Here is a 26,882-nt window from a genome sequence, read left to right on the forward strand (position 1 = left end):
AAAACATTTTTGTTTTTTTTGTATAAGTATATTTCAGCAATAAAATAATTAGGGATATTGTTCTAGAGATGAAATGACTCTGTCTCTTTCTCTCTCTCTCTCATAAATATATATATATATATTTATATAAACATACCTATACAAAATATATTATCTGCACATGTAAGCATATATATAATATAGACATATAATGCACATATTGCATGTTATATATATTTATATATGAAATTCACCATATATGCATATTTTATGCTTGCCTACTATATGCATATATGATAGGCATCATAAAAATTCATATATATTATATAATTTGAGTCAATTTTATCCATTTTTCTATATTACATTTTTGTATTATATTTCTGTAGAATATTGCATAATATTTATATAAAGATATATACCATTTCATTTTGTATATATAAAATCTATGAATAAATACATGTATTGCTTGATATTCACATATTTACATGCAGATTATATTTTTTACCAAGGAGTTAATCCATCGGCATTTAAACCTGACAAAATGCTGTGTCCTGATACATTTTGACCTGGACTCCAGTAAATTCATCTGAGTGCAATTTGTCCTCAGAGAGTAGAACTGTGATCCATGACAATCATTTAATCCTATTTACTTCAGGTTCCTCATATGTAAAATTTGAAGGAGAAAGAAATAACAATTCACTCCAGTATCTTTGACAAGAAAAAAAATGGTGTCACACAGTCAGACATATAGTAAATGGAGTAAATAATGACTATATAGCATCACATGGTTTGCTCAACATCCTGTAAACTTAATAAAAATATTAGGCATAAATAGAAAACATGTGAGCTCTATAGAAAAGTTACTAAATACTCAGGAGAAATTATATTAATTTATGTATTAGATATTAGTAATCTATGTCATTTGTGACAAAGTATTTAACTTGACTCACCATTAGCCTCTCTGTATTTCCACAAATGAGGAAAATAATAAATTTAATCTCCACCTTAGAGTACTGTTAAGTTAACAAGCATGTATTTTCTGCAAAATTCCAGGGACTATGATAAGTTCTTATTATAAAAATGTCAATAAAATAAAATTATAAATTAAAAAATTTTTACTGTAGAGACTAAAATCTAAAGAAATGACACATGTACATATATGTATATAAATTATGCAGACACATATACATAGAGAGAGACATATATATATATATATAGACATACATAGATATGTATATATTAGTATTTATGATAAAACTTAGATAACCAGTTTAGGAAAGCACTATGGTTAATGGAAGTAAGAAGGAAAAGTATCATGTGGGCACTTAGATTTTAATGGAATTTATAGGAAGGCAGAGAAATGAGGAGATGGAGCTAAGGAGGGAGTATTTAAAAAAAGATTATGTTCATGAAGTACCAGGCTAATTTTAAAGCATTTTATGATTAAATTCTATCAATCCTGTATAAAATAATATGTGCGCAGGAATTCAATGCTTCCCTACTTTTTTAAAGATTGGTACATGTGCACTATCTTTCATTTCTACATCTTGTTCAGAGATAAAAACAGACAGAAAAAGATATGATCCTACTCATATGAGATCCTACTCATTTATTTATTGATTCATGAAAATTTAAGTTAATAAATTATTTTCCTCAAGAATTTTGCATTTTTAAAATCTTTGTAATCATTCTAGCTTAAAATACTTCATGCATTAAAGGCATGAAACAGGAGAAATTAATTGGTGAGAGATAGGAAGCAATCAGTGTCGGCAACTAGACCTTTTTTGTTTTATCTGTAGGACCCTGATCTCAATCAATAGCAATCCCCTACTCATCTCAGGAATCAATGAAATTTTATAGAATACTTCAAAGAATATGAATATTCAGGGATTAAAACCATCTACTATATAACAAAAAGTCAGATTGCTTTAAATTGGACTACAAGGTCAACATAAAGTAACAAAATATCTTAATTATAGATTACTTTTTAATATTAAAAAGACAGCTAAGATGCATTTTTAATTGACTTTTCAACAAATTCTTCAAATATCTTTTATTTCAAAATAGGTCACATTTCTGAAAAAATAAAAATTTTAATTAAAAGTATGAAAATCTCAATTGAAAAAAATTCTATTGCAATTGAACAGTTACCATCTCTATTGGCATATCAAAGTAATGCTCATCAACTCTAGACAATAATCTCACTGGAACCTCTGAATGTCAGTAAAGTTTAAAATATAATACAATGAAACTGGGTCCAGACTAACTCCTGACTTACCACTATACAACTATACTAGGAAGGAATATTCAGTAATTTTTAAAAGGCTAACTTTTATATATTTATTTAACACTTCAGTTAATAGTTCCCCCCCCCCCCCCCAAGAAATCCAGATGAGAAAGATCACTAGGGCAGAACTGGAAACTTGTCAGTTCTTCTGTTCAGGAAAACATCAGCAACCAGATTTGATTCTTCAGAGACCAAACAAAGTGAGTAGGCTACATCCAGCCTTCTGCCTCTCTTCCAAAATACTTCTCCAATTGCCTATGGAAAGGTTCTGACAGATATCACCATGCAGCCTGAAATGCATATTGTATTCAATATGACTCAATAATGTTATTTATTTGTTATGGATACATCTACATGGGCCTTTAGGCAGAAGATTGGACAGAGACTGCATTACAAAAAGAAATTGTCATTGCAGCTCCCTAGTTTCTAGGTGAAGATTAGGAGAAGAAGGCTTTGTTCAACTTAAAGAACAGAGCCCTTTGATAATTGTTTCCATTCTCAATGATATTATCTTTCCCAGATAATGCCTGCCTTGAGAACCTTAAATTCAAATCAAGTATTCCAGAGAGTTTCCAGATAGCTTTGATAGCTTTTTGAATGAGAGGGTAGCAATTACTTCCCACAAAACTGGGAAGCAAATGCAATACAATGAGCATAATTAAATTGTAAACACCAGTAACAGAAGTCATGTAATTGCTTTCAATTAAGAAAGAAAAGAAATATCCCCTTGCCTCATATTCTTTGATCTTCCTGTTCATTCCTGTTTGGACACAAGAATTATTCATGATCCACAAACAGCTGTGCTCTGATGGTCATATAACTGAATTATATTATCTAGCTAAGCAGTAGTAGATTGTGTCATTACAAGGCAAAACACCTGGCTAATTGAATAGATAAATTCTGCAAGGTGATTAGTTTTGGGGAAAACAAACAGACAAACCAAAAAAGAAAACAAATAAACAGCATGACAATGCATTTCTATCTGAATATTTGACTATATATTATTAGATAGTGTTGTTTTCTAAAATTCTATTGATTTATTCTATTCAACTGATGAAATAATGTATTGATGGCACTTATATGTTCATAGCTCTATGAAACTGAAGTGACATTATAGACCATTTGAGTTCATAGAATTATCTTTTAGGCCTCTTTTACTGATATTACCTACATTTTTTATTGAAGTAGAAATTAAAGAGACCCTTCTTTTTTTGTTAAACAAAAAGGTGAAAAATACAAAGACAAATGCAGATATCAATAATTTTAATAGGATCATTGATATACCACTTTCTATATTTACCAAAGCTTTCCCATAAATTCAATTACAGTATACCAATTAATCTTCATCAAAAGGCATTTGAGAGGGGTGGCTAGGTGGCACAGTGGATAGAGCACCAGCCCTGGAGTCAGGAGTGCATGAGTTCAAATCTGGCCTCAGACACTTAATAATTACCTAACTGTGTGACCTTGGGCAAGCCACTTAACCCCATTTGCCTTACAAAAACTGGAAAAAAAAAGGATTTGATACAGTTGAAAGTATTATTGATTGTTTACTGTTTTAATCAATTAAATTGCCAAGGCAAGCCCCCTTCTCTCTACTCTAGTTTTACATGCAAATTATTCACTAGAAATTTCCTATGGATTTCCTAAAGTTTTCTTCTGATTTTGCTAGAGCAGATATTACATTAAAGGAACTTTAAAGAAGTTAATAATTGGAAATGTATCACCCTAAGAAATATATATATATATATATATATATATATATATATATATATTGTGTATGTGTATGTGTGTGTACATATATATATATATATGTATTATAGCTTCAATCTTACTTTTATTATTTATTTTTTTAAAAATTTAAGAAATGGGGTTAAGTAACTTGTCCAAGGTCACACAGCTAGGCAATTATTAAGTGCCTGAGGCTGCATTAGAACTCAGGTGCTCCTGACTTCAGGGCCGGTGCTCTATCCACTATGCCACCTAACTTCCCCACAAATATATAACTTAACAAAGTAGCATAACTCCCATTTTTGCTTAAACAATTTTTTAAAATTTAGTTACTTTATATAACAGTCTGTTTAAAAAAGTAAAATATCATCCCATAGATGCTATGTTCATTTAGCAATTTTATTTTATGTTGTGTAATTCCAATAATCTGATTAAACTGACATTTAAATCCAAACCCCCCCCTCCACTTCCTTATCCATGCATAATTTCTGTGAGTTTTGGCTAACAAGCTTGTTTGATTGTTAAAGATCTCACTTATAATCATCATCATCATCATTTTCATCATCATCATGTAGGTTATAATATGGATTTCTTTGCCATACAGGTGAGGAAAATCATTTTTCATTTTTTTATTTTGGTTAACTTCTCCTATATCATTTCCAAACCACCCATTTAAATGCAAGACATAGTCCATATATTTTAATAAAAACATTTAATAAAACCATAAAAGAACAGGTTCTCATTAAAAGAAGGTACAGTAGACTACAATAGAAGTCTTGTAGACTTGTAGGTAAGTTTAGGTCACATTTTCCCATTATTCCTATATTTTTCATTTGTATTGTTTCAAGGAAGTAAATTAGAAGCAAAGTGGTTTGTCAGGAACCTACTTATATGCTAGAAATAAAAATGGGACAAAGGTAAAAAAATGAACTGTTCCATCATCTTTATTTTTTCCATAGCTGCTATTCACTCATGATCTATTCAATACTTCCATGGATGTGAAATTACCCCATGCACTCCTTAAGTTATGAATCATCTTGCATGTAGGTCATCCATATACACTTGGTTTTGTCCAAATTTTCATTTTGTCTTTTTAGTGTAATTTTTATTTTTATATTATTTTACATTTTCATGTAACTCATCTTTGACTGTATCTCAAATCAAAATGTAGTTAGACCATTAATTAAATATTGATGATTGTTTTGGGTTTGTTTGTATGAGATCCTTTTAATTTTATTCTGAAAATAACTGGCAATGTTTTAGTTTATTTGCATTTTTCCTTAAGATTTCTATCAACAGTTTCCCCTTCACCTGCTTTTTCTATGTCTCATCATTAAGTTTAAAAATTATCTTATGATATAAACTACCATTGAGCTTTGCTGTCATATATTTCTACTGAGCAAGGAAATCAAGTTTCTGCTATCTGTCATGTTTTTAAGCTTCTTTTGGTTTATATGTTGCAGGGATTGAATTACATGGGTTATACTTCCTTTTGAAATGGTAATAACTCTTAGAACTCAGATGGTAGAGAGACAACAGGAAATTGCCTGTGCTCTTGCTAGTTACCCAAAGAAAAATTAAATCAAGTCTCTAAAAGAATTCTGGATTGACAGAATTCACAAAAAGACAGAATAAATAAAATCAGAAAATGTTGAAGGACTTCAGGAATGATGAGTCTCACTTGGAAAATTGAGGAGCCAGGGGGAAGCACAGATCAACACCTGAAGCATCACAGTCCTGGATTAGCAGCTCAGTGCCACAGTAGGGCATTGTGACACCTCTCCAGTGCAATGTTTGACCTGGAACCAAGAACAAAACAGGCACAACTAAGTCAATACAGTCCATTGCAGTGGTCAATCATCAGAATCTCAGGACCTGGAAAAGAAAGTCAGTGACCAGGACCAGTGACCCTAAAGTAAGAAGATCCTGTGTCCAAGGAACAGAATTCATTTTAAATAAATTAAAAAAAAATCAGGAAAGAACCTAAACATAGAAAGATGCTATGATGACAAAGGAAATCCAAAGACAAACTCAGAAGACATCAATGTCAAAATGCCTAAGTATGAAAACTCAAAGGGAAATATGAATTGGTCTCACAACCAAGAAATATGTTGGAGGATCTCACAAAAGAATTTAAAAATCAAATAAAAGAGGGAAAAGAAAACTTGGAAAAAGAAATGAGACATATGCAACCTATAGAAAAGTTTTCAAAGGGCAAAACAAATATTGACTCAAAAAATAATTCTTCAAAAATTCAGTTAACCAAATGAACAAAAAGGTCAATGAGGAAAACAACTCTTTATAAAATAGATTGATCAAATGATAAAGAAGGTAGAAAAGCTAGCTGAAGCAAATGATATAAGAGAATGTATCAATGAGACATAATCAGTCAAACAAAATCCAAAGAATGAAAAATAGAAAAAAGTATAAAATAGTTTAATTGAAACAAAAAATATCATTTAAAATTATTGTACTATCTGAAAACCATGATCTAAAAATGAGTCTGGCCACCACCTTTCACAAACTTATCAAAGAAAGCTGCTCTAATATCCTAAAAGCAGATGGTAAAATTGCAAATGAAAAAATCCATCAATCACCTACTGAAAGAGATCCCCAAAGGAAAACAATAAGCAATTTTGTAGTAAATGCTACCATTATTATGTCAATGAAAAAATATTTCAAATAATAAAAAATGAAATGATTCCAATATCAAGGAGCCATTGCCAAATTATAAAGGACTTAGAACCTTCAACATTAAAGGATCAAAAGGTTTGGAAAATGATATTCAGGAAAACAAAGGAACCTGAATTATATCCAAGAATTAACTTCCCTTCAAAACTGAGGACAATCTTCAAGGGGAGAAAGATGGATATTTAATGAAATAGGGAACATTCAAATTTTCCTGATGAAAAGACTGAATAGAAAATTTGACTTTCAAATATAAGAATCATGAGAAGCATCGGAGGAAGCAAGAAAGATAATTCATAAGGGATCCAGTAATAGTTAAACTGTTTACATTTCTTCTTGGGAAAACGATACTAGTAACTCCTAAAAATGTTCTATTAGATCAGTTAGAATGAGCATAAATAGATAGACATAAACATCAGTTTGAATTGCATATGATTTAGGTAAGAAAGAAGAATGTGCTGAAGGAAGAGGAAAGGGAGTAGTTTGGGGTCAATTATCTGAAATAAAAGCAAAGGAAATTTTATAAAACAGGAGATGTGCAAAGTGCAAGAGGTGAACATTAGAACCTATGCTCATCAGAATTGACTCAACAAAAAGAATGACATGCATATTCAGTTAAGTGTAGAAATCTAACTTAACATTCAGAAAAATTAAAGCATAAAGGAATAAAAGAAGAGAAAACTGATTGATGGGAGAGAAACTTGGTAGAAGTAAAAGTCAGAAGCAAAACACTTTTAAGAATGAACATGTCTAAAGGAGAGAGAATAAACTGGGCAAAATAGGATATAGGAAATACATAATTGTAATCATTACTATGAAAAATATATCTTTATTTCTCAAATATATATTTGAAACAGTCAAAATTAAAGAAATAAGTCATTCTCAGTTGCTAAATAGTCAAAAGATCTAAACAAGTAATTTTCAGATGAAGTAATCAAAGCTATCTATAGTTATAGAAAAATTTTTCTAAATCATTTTTAAAAAGAGAAACGCAAATTAAAACATTCTATAGCCTCACACCTATCAAATAGACAAATGGGACAGAAAAGAATAATGACAAATGTTGGAAAAGATGTTGGAAAATTATTGATTCAAGCAATCAGCAGCACATTTATAGCCCAAAGAACTTTGACCAAATTATACTAAGTCTAGGTATGTGTCTCAAATACTTTATAAAATAAAACTATGAATATGTTCAAAAATATTTATAGAATTTCTGTGGTGGCAGAGAATTAGAAATCAAGAGGATGCCCATCAATTGGAAAATGGATGAACAAGTTGTGATATATAATTGTTGATGGACTATTATTATGCTAAAGAAAGAATAAGCAAGAAAAATTATGGGAAAATCTGAAGGGAACTTATGTGAACTGATGTAAAATGAAGTGAGGAATGCCAGGTGGAGCTTGTATAGCAGCAGCAATACTGCTTGATAATGAATTGTGAATGACAACTGCTCTCAGGAATACAATGCTCAAAGACAATTCTGAAGGACATATGATGGAAAATGTTGTTCATCTTCAGATAAAGAACTGATGGCGTCATAATAAAGAATAAATCATACTTTCAAAAAACTTTTTTCTTGTCCTTGTCCCCTCTACATTTTCTTTTGCAATAATAAGCTTAAATAAAAATATGCTTTCTATGACTTATCATGTATAATTTGTTATTGTAAATTACTTGTCTTCTCAGGGAGAAGGGAGAAGATGACAGTTGGAAGAAACCAGGAATTCAAATTTAAAATTTTTGCACATAATTGGAAAAATATTGAAAAAATAATTCTAAGATATCCTCTATTTCATTAAAGGTTGAGTTGTCCACTTCTTCAACCCACAAAATTATGCCATTTTGCTGAACAAATTATTCTTGGCTATAAGTCTCAAACTTTTGCCTTCAGGATTATTGTAATTGAAACTCCCTATTTCGTAGTTTATTAAATCATTTGGCAAATATCTCTCAAGAGGTGACCAGTGATCTTCTATTTCCAATTTGTCCTTTAGTTCTATAATATCTAGACAGCTTTTTTCAAGATTTGTTGAAATATAATATATATATATATATATATGTATATAGGTTATTCATTTATTTAAAATATTCATTAAATTTAATTATTTTTTTGGCAAGTCAAATGTGGTTAAGTGTTTGTCCAAGGCCACACAGCTAGGTAATTATTAAGTGTCTGAGGCTAGATTTGAAATCAGGTACTCCTGACTCCAGAGATGGTACTCTTTTCCGCTGCTCGACCTAGCCGCCCCTAAATTAAATTATTCTTAATCTTTTTTCTCCTTGATCTTTTTTCTAGTTCACTTTTCTTCTATAAATTATCATCTAATTTCTTCTATTTCATTTTTAGTCCTGAGTTTCTTTTTATATTTCTTCTTGTCACCTAAAATCATTGGATTTTATTTGGACTTTTCTAAATTTTAGACAGTTTATTGCTTAAATAATTTCATCAGTTCTTTTTTTCCTTTTCTCCTTCCTGGGCTCTATTTTTGTTCTTTTTGTCCTGCTTCAAGTCATATTTTTAATAGTCAAAACATTTTAATTTATTTTTTGTAATTTTTATTTTTCCCAAGAATTCTAACTCAATTTATGAGTAAGGTATGCATTTTTTGATGCTTTGTTCATTGTTGTTTCATAATAATTTCATTTTTGGATTTATATCTTAAATATTCTTGTTGCCACATTAGATTTTTAGGAGGGCATTCTTTTTGCCTCATTCTTCCACCTTATTTGTTTGGTTCAGACCTGATGTTATGGTTGATGTTTGAGGGAAGATCTCTGCTTGTCATGTTATTTTTTTCCTTTCGTATTATATTATCCCAAATGTTCATAAACAATTTAGAAAGGGGGCCTGCAATGTGGAGTAGTACCACCATATTATTCTGATTCTTAACAGTATGATTGTTGGCCCCTCCTTCCCAGAACTCAGTTCTTTAAGTTTTTTTTTTTTTTTCCTGAATTTGGGTATGAGTAATAGTAGACTACTGCTAGACTCAATCGCTTTTTAGTCAGCTGGAAAGCTCTTCTTGTTCAGCTACAGAATTGAAGGTATGAACTTGGACTACGGTTTAGACCTGGTTATTCCTCTACAATCTTTAAATTGGACTATAATCCACAAGAGTAACACCACTACTACTGTCTACTAAACTTCCTTGGAACACCCTCAGGGAATTGTTATAACTTCCTTCCATGACTATCAGTCATAGTAGTAGACCCTATCTTTATCTATCTTGTAGAAATTTGTGAAATTGGCAAAGCTGGCACATTTTTTCACAATTGACCATAGGTCAAGTTGCCCCAGTATAGATTTAGGACTTTTACATGTCCAGGTTCATTGACTATCCTCAAATTCCAAATTGATCTGTGTTTGTATCCAAATCTCATCCCCATTATCACTGCCCATCTCCATATTTCAACCTGGACAAGGAAAAATGACTAACTGCTATTTTTTCTTAAATTTTTAATCAGCATTTAATTTGGGCTGCATTATTAGATGTTTGTATATGATTATTATTTTTATTGTCAATATTTTGTTGAAAAATGACTTTCTGTTTTCATTCCTGCTAATATGCCATCTTGCCTTTAACTTATCCACTATCTTTGCTTAAGCAAAGACATCTTATATATTTTATTAGCTGCCCTTTAATATATTTTATTTTTATTTTGAAATAATCTCCATTCCATTACTGGTGGAGTTGTGAAATGATCCAACCATTCAAGGGAACAATATGGAACTATTCCCAAAGAGTAATAAAACTATTCATACCTTTTAACCCAACAATTCCAATTGAAGGTCTATATCTAGAAGAAATCATTAAAAATGGGGAAAGTCCCACATGTTCCAAAATATTCATAGCAACCCTTTTTGTGGTTGCAAAGAATTGGAAAGTAAGGGGATGTCCATCAATTGGGGAATGGTGAAGTAAGCTATGATATATGAATATTATGGAACACTATTGCTCTACAAGAAATCATAAAAGATCCAACTCTGGAAAAGCAAGGAAGGAATTACAGGATCTAATGTCAATTGAAGGGGGCAGAATGAAATGAATAATGTACATGTTAATAACGACATTGTGAGATGATGAGCTCTGATTGATGCTGCTGATAGAACAGAGAGCTAGAAAAAACCTATTAGTTTTGGTATGAATGATTTCTGGGGGCAGAGCCAAGATAGCAGCATGAAGCTAACATGTTCCTGGAGCTTTTACGTACCAAAGTTAAATGAAACCTCTACTCTGACATTCAAACTACAGATTCCACCAAGAAAAAGACAAGGTTCAAAGAAGTTTTCAAATGTAGACATTTTAGAGGAGCTTCAGTCTCTTTGAGGTAAAAGTGAAGGCAAAGTCCAGAAGGTGAGTGAGTGGTCAAATGTAGCAGAGGGCTTTTAACCACAGTACCATCCAGGTCCCAGCAGCTTAACAAAAGGAGAGGTCCTGGCAGCTAGATAGCAAGCTAGTAGGAAGGACTCGAGTCCCAAACAAATTCTGAATCCTTAAAACACTGGGATAAAAGACAGGACAGGACAGGGAAAAACAGAACAAAGCAAAACAAAACAAAACAAAACAAAACACTGGCCATAAAGGGGGGGGGGGGGGGAAACTCTGCAAAGGAAAGGCAACATCTTGGCCAATGGCAAGCTAGAGATCAGACCCCAGTCCCAGCCAAAAAAAAAAAAAGGCTTGGATCAATACTCTCTGTAGCCCAGGAACAGAGATAAAACACTAAAGATGGAAAAAAGATAGAGAGCACTCACTATAGAAAACTACTTTACAAAGTTGACACCAATGCCATGCCTGAAGAAGAAAGCAGTGAAAAATCAGTCACAGGACAAGTATCAAAACAGTCTATGAATTGGACTTAGATACAAAAGCTCATCAAAAAGATTACAAAAGAATTTAAAAAATCAAAGGAGAGGGGCAGCTAGGTGGCGCATTGAATAAAGCACTGGCCCTGGACAATAATTACTTAGCTGTGTGGCCTTAGGCAAGCCACTTAACCCCATTTGCCTTGCAAAAATCTAAAAAAAAAAAAAGTCAAAGAAGAGAGAAAGAAGAAAAATGGAAAAGAGAAATGAAAGTCAGGCAGGAAATTATGAAAAATTGATCAAAGAAATCAACTCTGTTAAAAGCCAAAGTAACCAACTGGAAAAGGAAACACAGAAGCTAATTGGAGAAAATAAATCCCTAAAAATTAGAACTGAACAAATAGAAACCTATGAATTTACAAGACTACAAGATTCTATCAAATAAATTTAAAAGGCTGAAAAAAATAGAAGAAAATGTAAAGTAGTCCTGGAAAATACATCCAGGAAAGACAATTCATGAATCATCAGACTACCAGAAAGCCTGGATCAAGAAAAGAACCTGGGAAACATCATGCAGGAAATTATAAGGGAAAACTTTGCAAATCCACTAGTACAACATAACAATAAAACCATTGAAAGAATCCACAAAACCCCTCCAGAAACAGACCTCAGGTTTAAAACTCCAAGGGCTGTAATAGATGAATTCCAGAACCCTCAAATAAAGGAGAGAATACTGCAAGCAGCAAAATGAAAACAATTTAAAAATAAAGGAAACAGAATCAGACTCACACAGGACCTATAGCCTCAACATTGAAGGAATGGAAGAACTGGCATACCATATTTCAGAAAGCAAAGAACCTGGGATTGCAACCTATAATAAATTACTCTGCAAAATTCAACATATACTGTCGGAGGAAAATATGGATCTTCAAGGAAATAAAAGATTTCCAGAATTTCCTGCCACAAAGATCATAACCGAACAGAAAATTAAATCATCAAATGTACAACTCAAGATTTGCATTAAAACAAGGCAAAAGGAAAGGAGAAGGAAAAAACAAAATAAAACAAGGCAAATGTTAGTCAAGACTATCAAATTGTATACAACCCTAAAAAAAGGAAGATATAACACTTTTAAATTTTTAGAACTTTACTTCTCTTAGGATAATTAAAAGGAAGCATATGATTGAAGAGAATGACTTAAATTGTGTCTTATCTCTGAGCTGAAGAAGTCCAAGATGACATCACAATGTTTGACATAGACATCACTTGAGATTTCCTGGTCACGAATGGAGTGAAACAAGTATGTGTTCTTGCTCCCATGCTTTTTTAACATGATATTTTCATGTTTTCAAATACTTCCCCTGAGAATGAATATGACATCAGGTTTATCTACTACATAAATTGTAAATTATTGAATTTGGAAAGACTATAAGCTAAGACCAAAATGGAGGAAGTGTTGGTGTACTATTTCTTGTTTGCAAATGAAAGTACATTTGATACAACCCCTGAAACTGAGATGCAATGAAATATGAATTGATTCTCTGCCACTTGTGCTAATTTTGGTCTAACAATCAAAACCAAGAAAACACAGGTGGTCCATCAGTCAGAACCACATTTTCCATATGTGGGTTCATTGATTACAGCAAATTGGGAAGTTATGAATTCTCTGGATGAATTCTGTTACTGTGGCAGTATTCTATCCAGGTAAATAAATGTTGATAATTACATTGATACATACCTTATCAAAGCTAGCTCAGTATTTGGGAGGCAGTGAAAGAAGGTTTGGGAGAGAAGAGGTACTAGACTGATAACTAAACCAAATTTCTACAGAGACATTGTGTTGATCTCATTGTTGTATGCCTGTGAAACCTAGACTATCAGTACCATGCCACGATTCTGAATTATTTACATTTATTTGTTTTAGGAAAATTTTGAAGATGCCTTGGCAGGATAAGATACCAGAAACTAAGGTTCTTTCTTATGCATAGGTCAAGCATTGAAATTATCCTAGAGAGAGTGTATAGCTATGATGGATTGGCTGTCATGTTCTAATTGTAAATGTACATTTGCCAAAATGACTATTTTATGGAGAATTCTCATAAAGCAAGCACTCAAGAGTCAGAAAAAGTGATGCAAGGAAATTCTCGAGATCATTTTGAAACTTTAGTATTACTTGTGTGATATGGGAGACACTGGCACTGAACCACCCAGTTCAATGAATGTCCCCATTAGAGAGGGTGTTGTGCTTATAGGAAGAAGGTAAAATGGAAGAAGTTCAAAGGAATTGTGATTTGTACATGTTTAAAAGAATCAATCCCAAGTGTTGACATGTATTCTTTGTGACTGAAATATGGTAGAGTATTCTGAGCTTTCATTGATCTGTTCAGACACAGTTGGGCTGACTGTAATTTGTCTCTAACATGGTAATGTTTTTTGGTCTTCTACAATTATTAAGGACAAGAACCATCCAAACAACCAAACAAACAACCAACTATATCATTTAAACTGGTGGTAAGGGTTGCTCCTTGTTTGTACTCTTTTTAATGATATGTCTTACTTCTAAATTTCCATTTAAAAAAAAATCTTCAAAATTGAATACCACAATGATTTCTAAAGTATTGTTAGTGCAGTTATTTGACTGAAGACAAAAATAGCAAATCTTCTCTGCCATATTGTCAAGCTCCATTCATCTCTTTATTGATTTCTAATTCTTAACACGATGCTAACCTCATGATTCTTCTAGACTCTTGATCTAACGTGGCATAAACATTCATTTAAGAAAAAAATATTATAAGCATTTGGTAACAGTTTGTTATACTTTGCAACTAGCACCTGAGCAATAACTATCAATCTTTATTCATTATAGTTTCTCATGAATACATGATCTGTGGCAAACTTCCACCAAATGGATATAACCAAATGAGAGCAAATAGCAATAATACCTATCCTATCTCACCAATACATTCTTTTATAAGATGACAGGAGAACTCTCAGTTGGCAAAATAATGATGCACTCCAAATCTCAGGAAACCTTTATTTTATCCTGTAACAAAAGAACTACATTTCAAGACATTCTAAGACTTTAATATCACTGAATGTGCTTTGTAGTTTTAAAATGTTTTCCTAAAGTTCTTTTTTAGATTTTTGCAAGGCAAAGGGGGTTAAGTGGCTTGGCCAAGGCCACAGAGCTAAGTAATTATTAAGTGTCTGAGGCCGAATTTGAACTCAGGTACTCTTGACTCCAGGGCCGGTGCTCTATCCACTGAGCAACCTAGACACCCCTCCTAAACTTTTAGAAAGTCTCCTGTTAAGTACATCGAGCAGTGAATAAATCTTTGTTGAAAGCAAACAGAATAATGTTTTTAAAAAGTTGCTTTAGTACACATAATATGTAACTTTTACTTCATCTCTTGTCTTTGACATAGATTCTGACCCAATGCATTTTGTCATGAGAACAAATTTTTATTTTTTATTTTTAAAACATATTTATTTTTATTATTTTCAAATGCATACATTCAAATTATAAAATTTTCTTCCACCCTCCCTTTCCATCCCAAATGAGGAAATATAATTAAGGGAAAGAAATACAAAAGAGATATTTTTTCTATAAAGTGTTCATGAGATTCTAAAGGGTTGTTTTTCTTTTGTTTGTTTTTTGTTTTGTTTTGTTTTGCTTTTCTTCCCTGGATGGGAATAATATTGTCTATAGATGATCTAATACAATTGTGCTAGCTATTTGAACTGCTGAGAGGAGTTGCTTTTAGCAAGGTTGTTCATCTCACAATATTGTTAATGTGTTTACTCTTATCTTGGTTCTCCTCCCTTCATTCAGCATCAGATCCTGCAAGTCATTCCATGCTTCTCTAGAGTCCAACCATTTATGGTTTCTTATAAAACAATAATATTCCATAATATTCATGTATCATAACTTGTTTAACCATTCCCCTAATTGTTGGACATTGCTAGCATTATCCTATTCAAATTATAATGTAAATATCTGCATATTCATTTGCTTTAATGTTATATATTCATCATTAAAAGTCTGCCAAAAGTTTATTATTATTATCCTTGTTCCTTCTATATCCATCTATATACTTTTAAGATGTATTGGAGGAAAAATAAACCTCATAAATTCTGTGATTCGTGTTCATAGACCTTTATAACCTGGCAGACCATAACCAACTTTTTGATTTCCCATATTTAATTTACTCCCATGGATTCTATATTCCAGTAATATTGTCTGTTTTTGATGATTTTTTTTGCAAAAGACACTTCATTAAATGATTGTACACATGTTCACAGATGACCTCCAGGTTGTGGAATTCTTACCTTTGTCATCTTCACCTGCTATAAAGCTAATAATTAAGATCAGTTGATTTATCCATATGTTTAACTCTTCATATAGTTATTTGATTTCTCTCTCCCTCCTTAGTTTGTGAAATCCTTCAGAATATGAACCATCCATTCTCATCCTTAGTGTCTCAATTGCTTAGCTTATATGTACCTGGCCTATAACAGGCACTTTATAAATGTTATTGACTGTCATTTAGAAGTGAATATTCTGTGCTTCTTTGTATGTACAAGTGTTTTCTTCATATCACAAGTTGGTTATTTATTTTATTTTAAGCTAAATTTCTGAGTGTTATTTCAGACCCAAGAAGCCTATACCACACAATAGATGAATCAGTAAGTCTTTTCAGTTTCTTGGTTCCTCTGAGAATCTTTGCTTGTTTTCTAAAGATTCATTAGGTTGTTTTTCAATAATAGTTCATTAAGTCTAAGTGCTGCTTTTCATTTTCAACTTCACTTTACTGTGTGCTTTACTGTGGCTGATTATATTTTGTTATGGACTTTAATGATGTTTGAAATGCTTGACTTCCCCAAACAATAGTCAGTGCAATGTCTCATGGCCACTGAAGTGCATTCCTTAAACAGCTACAAAATTCATCCTTTTCTTTGGGCTAATAAGCATTTTATAAAACAGAGAATTTAAAAAAATCAAGAAAATAAAAACATATATATTATTAAAATTCAACATTCAACCAACAGAATTCTGATTAAAGTGGGAGCATCAGTTCAGTTCTTTTTTATATGGACAAGGTTAGATGTTTTGAATCATTCCAATATTAATAAATGCATATAAACATGAACATTTCTCTCATATCCACAATCATAGACACAATTAAACCTTATCAAAAAGTTTACTTATTACAAGTAATTTGCACCTTCTTGTAACATCAATATTACACTTCCCTCCTTCAATTACCATCTTCCCTTTTTTGAAATTTTAGTTCTTGATATTTAAGGTATTGAATCAATCCAGCCCCCAGAATTGTAAACATTTGCCACTTCCAAGCCATACAATTTGTGGTTTTCTAGTTTTTTTATGATTATAACTAGAGATGGAATGGAATTTATCCATTAATTAATTAAAAAGTGGTTTATTTTTCTTAACTAGTGGTTTAATGCAGAACACGATTCAAAATATTGCTGATGGAACAATTTCTGTTTCGACTTCAGGTTACAATTAAGTACAACAACTTTGAAGCTCATTTCTCCTTGTCTCTTAATTTGAAAAAGAATCAATCCCTTCTAGAACTAACAAGCAATCGCCATGATTTTCAACATGTTAATTTAATAAGACATAAAAAATGATCCTTATCTAGATTTTATAGATTATATATTTAATTTTAGAAAAGTTTTATTTATTTTCAGTTTTACAATTTTTGCCCCAATCTTGTTTCCCTCCCCTCCACACCCCCACCAAAGGCAGTTTGTTAATCTTTATATCATTCCCATAGTATGCATTGATCTAAGTTGAATGTGATGATAAAGAAATCATATTCTTGGGCAGCTAGGTGGCATAGTGGATAAAGCACCAGCCTTGGAGTCAGGAGTACCTGGGTTCAAATCCGGTCTCAGACACTTAGTAATTACCTAGCTGTGTAGCCTTGGGCAAGCCACTTAACCCCATTTTGCCTTGCAAAAAAAAAAAAACCTTAAAAAAAAGAAATCATATTCTTAAAGAAGAAACATATAGTATGAGATATATTATCCATATTGTTTAAAGTTATATGTATTCTATAGGATCTAAGCTGGATAATTAAATCAAAAATATGTCTTTTCCTTTTTGACATTTAATATGGATAAAATGAGTTATTGAAATTATCATATTAGCTATGATCAGTTTATTTTTACTAAATATAGAATTAGAAATATGAATATAGAATAGTAGTTGGAGTTTTCATTCATTCATAAATTTTAAAAGGCATAAACAAGATGAATGATAATGATGATGGGGGATTAGAATTTTTATAATGATATAAATTTTGAAGAGACTTTCGTTTGGCCTTTTATTTATTTTTTTCAATTACATGTAAAGATTTATCAGCACTTATTTTTGCAAAGTTTTCAGAAACTCACCTTTCTCTTTCCCCCACCTTAAGACTGCAAGTAATCAGATATATGCTATTCAAGTACAATCATGTTACGCATATTTCCAAATTTCTCATGCACTTGCCTATTTATGTATCATATTTTTCTACCACCCCCACTTCCCATTTAATGAAATAAGTGGCTTTCAAATATTCCTGATGAAAAAGCAAAGCTGAATAGAAATTTTGATTGTCAAACTGGAAACTTAAGAGATACATAAAAAGGTATACAGGGTAAAAGAAAAAATCCTGTTATTTCAATAAGATGATACCTATTGTATCCCTATGAGAGAGGAAGGAGGAAGATTCTCATTTATGAAAAAAAGTAGCTCTATTAGGGGGAGTACACTTAGACTGAATTATGTAAATATGTTGATTTTGATAGGATGAGTTTAAAAAAAAATAAGACATTAAAAAAAGGTATCAAAATGTATCCAGGAGGAAGGGGGAAGGAAGTAGGGTAAATTGCATCACATAAAGAGGTACAAAGGACCTAATAGAGTACAAAGAAAGACAGGAGGAGATGAGAATTTCTTGAAATTTATTCTCATCACATTTGACTACTAGCCAGATTAACATACATTCAGTTTGTTTTAGAAATTTATCTTACACTTTAGACATTAGGAGAGGAAAATGGAGGGGGCAGAAGGGAAAGAGGAAGTAAGGAGAGGGAAGAAAAGAGAGAGAAAAAAGGAAAAGGGAAAGGGGAAAGTATAGGGGGAAGAGATGAAAGAAGGGGAGCAGATGGAATATTCAGAAGCTAAACACTGTTGACTAAGAATGGGGTGAAAGGAGTAAGAAAAGGGCAAAATAGAGGGGAGATAGGATAGAATGTAATAGTGAATAATTACAACTATTAATGTGACTAGGATGAACTCTCTTATAAAACAAAAGCAGATAGCCAAAATTAAAAACAGTATATTGGATACAGGAAGCATAGTTGAAGCAGAGACATACACACATAGTTGGAGCAGAATGCATTATGCTTCAACTGAAGTGAAAAAAGCAGGAATAACAATCATGATCTCACATAAGGCAAACAAACAAAAATAGATCTCATTAAAATGGATAAGGGAGATAATTACATCTTCCTAAAAGGTACCATAGATGATGCAGCCATTTTAGTACAAAACATACATGCATCAAGTGGTATAGCATCCAAATTCTTAGAGAAGAAGCTAAATGATTTACAGGAAGATAGTGAAAGCAAAACTATAATTGTGGGGGACCTCAATTTTCCTCTCTCTCAGAATTAGATAAATTCAACCACTAAATAAAGAAGAAGAATTATGTTAGTATTATCAGATTTGATAGATCTCTGTAGAAAAGTGAATGGGGATAGATAGCAATATCCCATTTCATTTAGTTGTACAAGGCACCTACATAAAAACTGACCATATATTAAATGTTCATAAAAATCTTCACAATTAAATACAGAAAAGCAGAAATTTTAATTGCATCCTTATCAGATCATGATACAATAAAAATTTTTTAAAGGACCATAGATTGATAAACTAAAAATAAATTAAAACTAAGTGCCCTAATTTTAAGGAATGAGTGGATCAAATAAAAAAATCATTCATCAGAAATTTCATTCAAGACAATGACAATGATGAGAAATCATACCAAAACTTACGGTTTGTAGTCAAAGCAGTTTAAGGGGAAATTGCATATCCGTTTCTAAACGCTTACATGATTAGAAATAGAAATACATAGAAACATAAAAAATGAAATAAATGATTTGGGCATACAGCAAAAAAGCTACAAAAAGAACAAATTAGCTATCCCTAATTAAATACAAAATTAAATCACAAAACTAATTAATAAAGTTGAAAATAAGAAAACAGAATTAAGAAATAAAAAAGTTGGCTTTATGAAAAATATGAGCCCTGTCTCCCCGCAGCCTGCCCCATCTAGGACAAGCCCCCGCCTTGGGATGCCGACGCCAGGTTCTGCCGGGAATTGGAGCCTGAGGACTATGGAGAGGAGGACACAGTAGCTTTCCTTCGAAGGCTCATGGCACGTGACCCCCATGGCCGACACCGAATCCGAATGAATGGAAACAGTGGTCGACTACAGGTGTGGCATGATGACCCCAGCCTGGATGATTTCTATGATGATGAAGATGAAGAAGAAGGGGAAGGGGAAGGGGAAGGGGCCAGGGGTAGGAGTAAGAGTCAGAATACCCTCTGTGGTTTCCGAAGGTCTCTTTTGTGCCAATCTTCCAGAACTTGGACCAGCCCCAGCCCCAGCCCCCCACCCAGGCCTTGGTCCAGCCCCAGTCCCCCACGATCAGCCTTCTCTCCTGGCCGTCCTCCCAGCCCTCTCGGCCCATCCCTTCTCCAACTGGAAATGTCCCAGAAACCGCTGGTGACTGAGGAGGAAGCTGCTCTGCAGAAGGAGCAGAAACGTCAGGAACGAATGGAACAGGAGAGTGGGGGGGGGGGGCAAGACTGTGGAAGGGGCTACAGCAGCGGCAGCGACAGGTCCAACAGCAGGGGCGAGCATCCTTACCTCCAGCCCCCGGAGCCCCAGTCAGGGAAGCAGCAATGAGGAAGAAGAATTGGATTTGTCAAGCACCTTTGTGTCTCAAGCCAGGCACAAGGTTGGTGACAGGCCTCCCAGTCCTCGGAGAGAGAAAGGGTTCAGCCCTGAGCCCCCCAACTGGAACCGCCAGAGCCCGAGCCCGAGCCCGAGCCCGAGCCCGAGCCCGAGCCCGAGCCAGAGCCAGAGCCCGAGCCCACAGGAAGGGAGCCGGAGTCAGAGCCCGAGCCAGAGCCAGAGCCCGAGCCCGAGCCAGAGCCAGAGCCAGAGCCCGAGCCCACAGGAAGGGAGCCGGAGTCAGAGCCCGAGCCAGAGCCAGAGCCCGAGCCCGAGCCAGAGCCAGAGCCCGAGCCCGAGCCCACAGGAAGGGAGCCGGAGTCAGAGTCAGAGCCAGAGCCAGAGCCAGAGCCAGAGCCAGAGCCCGAGCCCGAGCCCAAGCCCGAGCCCACGGGAAGGGAGCCGGAGTCAGAGTCAGAGCCAGAGCCCGAGCCCGAGCCCAAGCCCGAGCCCACAGGAAGGGAGCCGGAGTCAGAGTCCTCAGCCAGAGGCACTCCCCTGGATTACAGGCAGCTGCCTGCCTTAAGGCAGAGCCAAGAGTTCCCAGAGCTGGGTGTAGCTGCAGCCTGGAGGGGCTTGTATCAGGAAGCTGTGCTCCTCTTCAGGAAGGCTATAAAGCTCAGCCCTTGAGATTACACACTCTTTGGGAATCGGTCGTTCTGCCATGAGCTCCTGGGCCAGCCTGGCTGGGCCCTAGGTGATGCAAGAGTTTCTCTCAACCTTTTGACCACAATGGCCCCGGGGCCTGTTCCAGTTGGGCAAGGCTTTGGTGGGGTTGCAGAGGTTGCAGGGAAGCAGCTGATGTATTCTGAGAGACTTTGGCTATGGATAAGTCCCAAGCAGATGCTGTCCATGAACTCCAACACTGCTTCCTCCAGCTCACTCTGGAGCGTCAAGGGAGAATCCATGGTGCAGCTTTGAAACCCAGGACCCCATAGCAGCTTCCCTACTCTCAGGCTGGGGCCCAAGGATTACTCCCCCTCAGTCATTCTGCTGCATTATCCCCTCGGATCCAAGGCCTTCTGCCTTCCCCACAGCTCCCCTCTGCTCTCTGGCCTATCACCCAGGCTCCGAGTGGTAGCTTCTTGTACTCCCAGCTTCAGGATTTCACCAAGGCGAGGGGCATCCTAGGACAGCCACCTCCATCCTGATTTGGTCCTCGACTATTTGTCCTGACGGTCGCAGTTCCAGTTCCATTACCTTTAGTTCAGCACCTTCATTTGCCAAAAACCTGGAGCTTCTAGCAAAGCCTCAAGGTCAGTGCAGCATATTTGACCTTCGTAAGGACCCCATTTGGGACCCTGAAGATGACTGCTGTTGCTGGGGACCTTTGTGTCCTAAGGTTCTGGGTCAGGGCTCACCTCCAGCCTGATGCCTGGTGTCTGATTGAAGGTATTCTAATGGCCAGGTTTGGCTACTGATGGATGAGGCAGGGCTTTGTGTGCTGGTCCCCCTTGCATTCCAAGTCCAGGAACTGAGCTCAATAAAATGTTCTCAGCCTCAAAAAAAAAAAAAAATGAAATAGACAAACCTTTTGTTCATCAGATTAAAGGAGGAAAAACTCATTAACATTATCAAAAATGAAAAGTGTGAATTAATCACGAGTGACTAGGAAATTCAAGTAATAATTTGGAGCTATCTTGTTCAATTCTTTAGCAATATTTGATAAGTGAAGTGAAATGAATGAATATTAGCAAAAATATAAAATTCCCAGATTAAAAGAGGAAATAAAATATTTAAATAATTTCACTTCATTGAAAGAAATTGGCCAATCCATCTATAGCCTGTCTTAGAAAAAGTTCTGCAGGGCCAGTTGTATTGAAAGGTGAGTTCTACCAAACATTTAAAGAGCAATTAATTCCAATTATATATAATTTGAACAGAAAAGGTGAAGGAGTTCTGACAAATTTCTTTAATTTCACCAAGATGCTGCTGCTTCCTAAACCAGGAAGAGTCAAAACATAGAATTTTCTGGCATTAAAAAAAGAAACTTAGTGAGAATTGTATTATTCTCGTAAAGAGTGCACTATCCAGACAAGTATCAAATGCTTAGCACAAAGACTTGACAGATATATATTTTACAATGAAGCATTTGTGTAAATGAGTGTAATTCCCAGCCACAATAAAAGATTTGCCCATTCTAGGTTTCCTTTCATAGGGTTTAATTTTAGATCATGACATGAATACAGCAAACAGAATGTTTTCTTTGTCAATATTTTGACACCCCAACATATTGGATGTTACAGAATTTTTTCTTTGGAAATGTGCTTGAAATATCAGACATCAGAAACCATTTTCAAAAATGAGAATTTCTTTTTTACTTCTGAAATCCTCCTGCTTCTTCCCTCCTCACTTTCCTTCATTGAAAAAAGAAGTTATATTGTTATATATGTTTATATTGTGTATTTATGCAAAACATTACCATGATAGTAATGTTGTGAAAAAAGCATAAACTGCCCCCCCAAAAAATGAGAAATGTACTATATATAAAATAGTAGCAATATTACAGGGTGCTCAGCTGTGAATGACTTAAATTTTTGAGCAAAGCTATGATCCTAGCCAACTCTAATTGAATTCTGATTGATTTATGATGATAAGGCATATGATCTATCCTCACAGACATGCTGATTGTGTTTGAATACAGATTGAATAGATTTTTTATTTTGCTTTTCTTGAGTGACAGTTCATGTATATTTTCATATTACCATTGTGGTAATGTTTTGCATGAATACATATTTTTAACTGATATGAAATAACTTGTTTTCTCAATGAGGAGGAGTGAGGAGGGAAGAATGGAGGGATTTCAGAATTCAAAGTTTAAAAAATTGAATGACAAAATTTGTTTGCATATGTAACTGGAAAAAATAAAGCATTGAAATATGAGACAAACTATTCATATTATTTTCATAGTTAACATGGAGGCAATGAAAGCCATACTCAAATAAATCATTACTGTATCCTTAAATATGATTCCTCTTTTTTAAGAAATGCTTTTTTAAAAAAATAACTGTTGAGTGTCCACTTTTGTTCCATTTGTGAAAACAAAGCATCTGATTGAACTGAGTCAGATGTACCCTTGTTACATGATCAGGTTCCTTCATTAGACCTTACTATGATTCTTCCATTAATATAAATTTTTATTTCAATCATTTTATGAAAATGTTTAATCACACATATGTAACATAATATCATCAACATAGATACCTTGAAAAAAGTAAAGAACACCAATATCTGACAGAGATCTAAAGATATTTTACTTAAAATATAGGTTAAATATATTCCTCTATTTTATTTCACTAATAGTGGCTAATGTGGAAAATTATTGCAGAAATGTCTCAGGAAATACTGAAATATAAACTTTACAAAAGTGGATTTTTCCATGCACAAACACTGTTGCATTTCATGTATACTATCATAGGTGAAAAAGAAAATATCTATGAAAATTATGGATGTTTGAAAGTTTCTGCCTATGAGGATACTTCACTGATCATACTATAAATTCTTCCATAATCTTACTATACAATTAGCATTATTTAATAAAGAACTGTATTCTGATTTTTGAAGCTAGTTTAGGAAGTGGAATATTTTGTGAATTGATTAATGTGAATATTTTAAATTGTTCTGTTTCCCCCCCTCATTTTTCCACCTCCTGGATTAGTTGAAATAAATTAATAGATAAAAGGGAATGCAGAGAGAATGAAAACCAAGAGTAAAAACTGAATACAGAAATACCTGAATAGTTGATCTATTTCTGCTCATTCATGGGACTTGCTTGCTCTCAATTTGAGTGATAGGATGAAGATAGGAAGGATGTTGGAGTGATACTTACTTGGTATTTCCTAAATAAAAATTATTTGTAAATAAAATTATATACATACATATATATATATATATATATATATATATATATATATATATATATATACATACACACATTATAATACATTAAATGATCTTGGGTGATTTTCACAATAGTCTTGACATAAGTAGCAAAAGGATCATAACAATGACCTATTATGTTATCTCAGTGGTAAACTCTTCCCAAAGGAGAAATAAATCCACAATGCTAAGTGTTTTCATTTTTCTTATTAGTACCTTCTAAAAATTTTGTCATTTTTCTGAATTGAATCCCTTTTTATTATGACTAAACATCTCCTGCTAGAAAACTCATTACTAAATGGAACAAGTCTCAATCTAGTGTCAAAATTCCTTCTGGTCCTGATCTTTTTCTAACCAAGTTCTTTGGAGGCTACATTCCAGAAATTTACAATTTACATCTAAATGCCCCTCCTCTTTGCTCACGTAATATATATATATATATATATATATATATATATATATAATATATATATATATATATATATATATTTGAGAATTCCTATATCTAGTGGCCTACCTGCTCAATGTTCTGCCAGTATCTGCCAGTGTCTCTGGGTAAGCACTATATTCCATTGCTGAGCTTCCTGTAAAAGTACAAATTTCCTGCCTTCTGCTTAATAGTAATGATTAATGATTGTGAAACATTAAATCATTAAATATAGTTTTAAATCACATCGTATTAAGAATTATTTTGTTCTCAAAAATTAACTTATCCAAACTTTATCAATCTCATATATATGTACATAAATATATATGTATATATATATATATATATGATTTTTTTCATATTCTAATTGAGACCTAGAATAGTTTTCAGTTAGGGTGCTTTCCATTACAACTTTTTTGCAGATGAAGCCGAAACTGAAAGTTTAATTGGTTTACTGAGAATAACATGGGTAAGGAAGAGTGTCAAATTATATTTGAACTCTCAATTTCCATTCTAAGTTTGTTTGCTATATCATCTAATTGTCTATAGTATATGTAGGATAGTTTCCCTATCAATAAAATGAGGGACTTAGTCTAATGATCCCTCAATTATTCCTTCATCTATAAATCCTAAGAATCATAAACTTATGTTATTGGCAGATGTTATTTTATGACAATAGGTTTGATAAGAGAATATTGAATTATTATGGAGTGTTTCATAAATGTTTCTCTACACACTTTCTGGGAAGCTAATGCACTGAGTGCTTTTGAAAATGAGCTCACTGAGTAGGATAACTCTTTTAAGGAAATTTATTTATACATTCCTATTGTCATAAGTCAGTAACACTGATATTCTGGAGTTCAAAACTTCCCTCAGACCCTTGCTAGCTATATTACTCTGGACAAGTCACTTAACCCTGTTTGCCTCAGTTACTTCCTCAATAAAATGAGTCGGAGAAGGAAATGACAAACCACTCTGATATCTCAGCCAAGAAAATCCCAAATAGGGTCATTAATAGATAGGTATAACTGAAAAAATATTATAAGATTAATGAGAAAAAATTCCTAGCACATTCAACATTTAGCAAGTGATAACTATTTCAATTGTTTAATTTTTCAAGTCATAATGGAATTTATTTATAGGACTTTAAAGTGAAGCCGAGAAGAAAAGATACACAGAAAAGAGACCAATACAAGCATAAGCTTATATATCTCCAATATCAACCCAGGCTTCAGACAACTATTAGCTATGGGACTGTTTACAATTACTTAACCTCTTTGTTACCTCAAATTTCTAAAATTAAAATTAAAATTATAAGAAAATCTGACTTACACAGTTGTGAGATATTATGTGTAAGTACTTAGTATAGTGGCCAACATAGTAGATGCTTTATAAATGCTTAATATTATTACTTTTGCTATTCTTGTTAGTATTTTAATTTTATTTTATTTTTATTTTTTTTAGGTTTTTGCAAGGCAATAGGGTTAAGTGCCTTGCCCAAGGCCGTACAGCTAGGTAATTATTAAATGTCTGAGCCCGGATTCGTACCCAGGTACTCCTGACTCCAGGACCGGTCCTTTATCCACTGCACCACCTAGCCGCCCCCGATTATTTTAATTTTAAAACATCTAATATGAGGATACCAACAACCTGGAGATACCCTACCATTTCCACTTTGTGACAGAGTTAAGTGTTAATTTAACTTAATTAAACTTTTGTTTTCATGTTTTCCCCTGACATCAGATCGTTTCCACAGAGCTCATCACAAACTTGAAGAAAAATTAACATCTTCTCAACTGTAAAGATTCTCAGTTCCTCCAAACAATCTACATTTCTAGGAACTCAAAAACATATTGCTCTTCTCTGAATAATTTCTAATTTATGAATGGTTTTCTTAATATTTTGTACCCTTAACTAAGCATAGGATTTCAGATGACAACTGAAGATTAAAACTGTTACTTTCCTATTCCTGAAAGCTATTCTTATTCCTATCACTCACTGTCTTAATATAGTTAAGCATGTTCTGTAGATGGCAACTTTTCT

The 26,882-nt window shown here is 33.7% G+C and overlaps 1 pseudogene; it reads left to right on the plus strand.

Moving 5' to 3' along the window:
- LOC141499105 (tetratricopeptide repeat protein 31-like) overlaps nt 1-21,850 on the plus strand; it is an 80,316-nt pseudogene extending 58,466 nt beyond the window's left edge.
- Nucleotides 21,851-26,882: the final 5,032 nt, after the last annotated feature.

This window comes from Macrotis lagotis, chromosome X (assembly GCF_037893015.1).
Source record: "Macrotis lagotis isolate mMagLag1 chromosome X, bilby.v1.9.chrom.fasta, whole genome shotgun sequence".
Taxonomy (NCBI): Eukaryota; Metazoa; Chordata; class Mammalia; order Peramelemorphia; family Peramelidae; genus Macrotis; species Macrotis lagotis.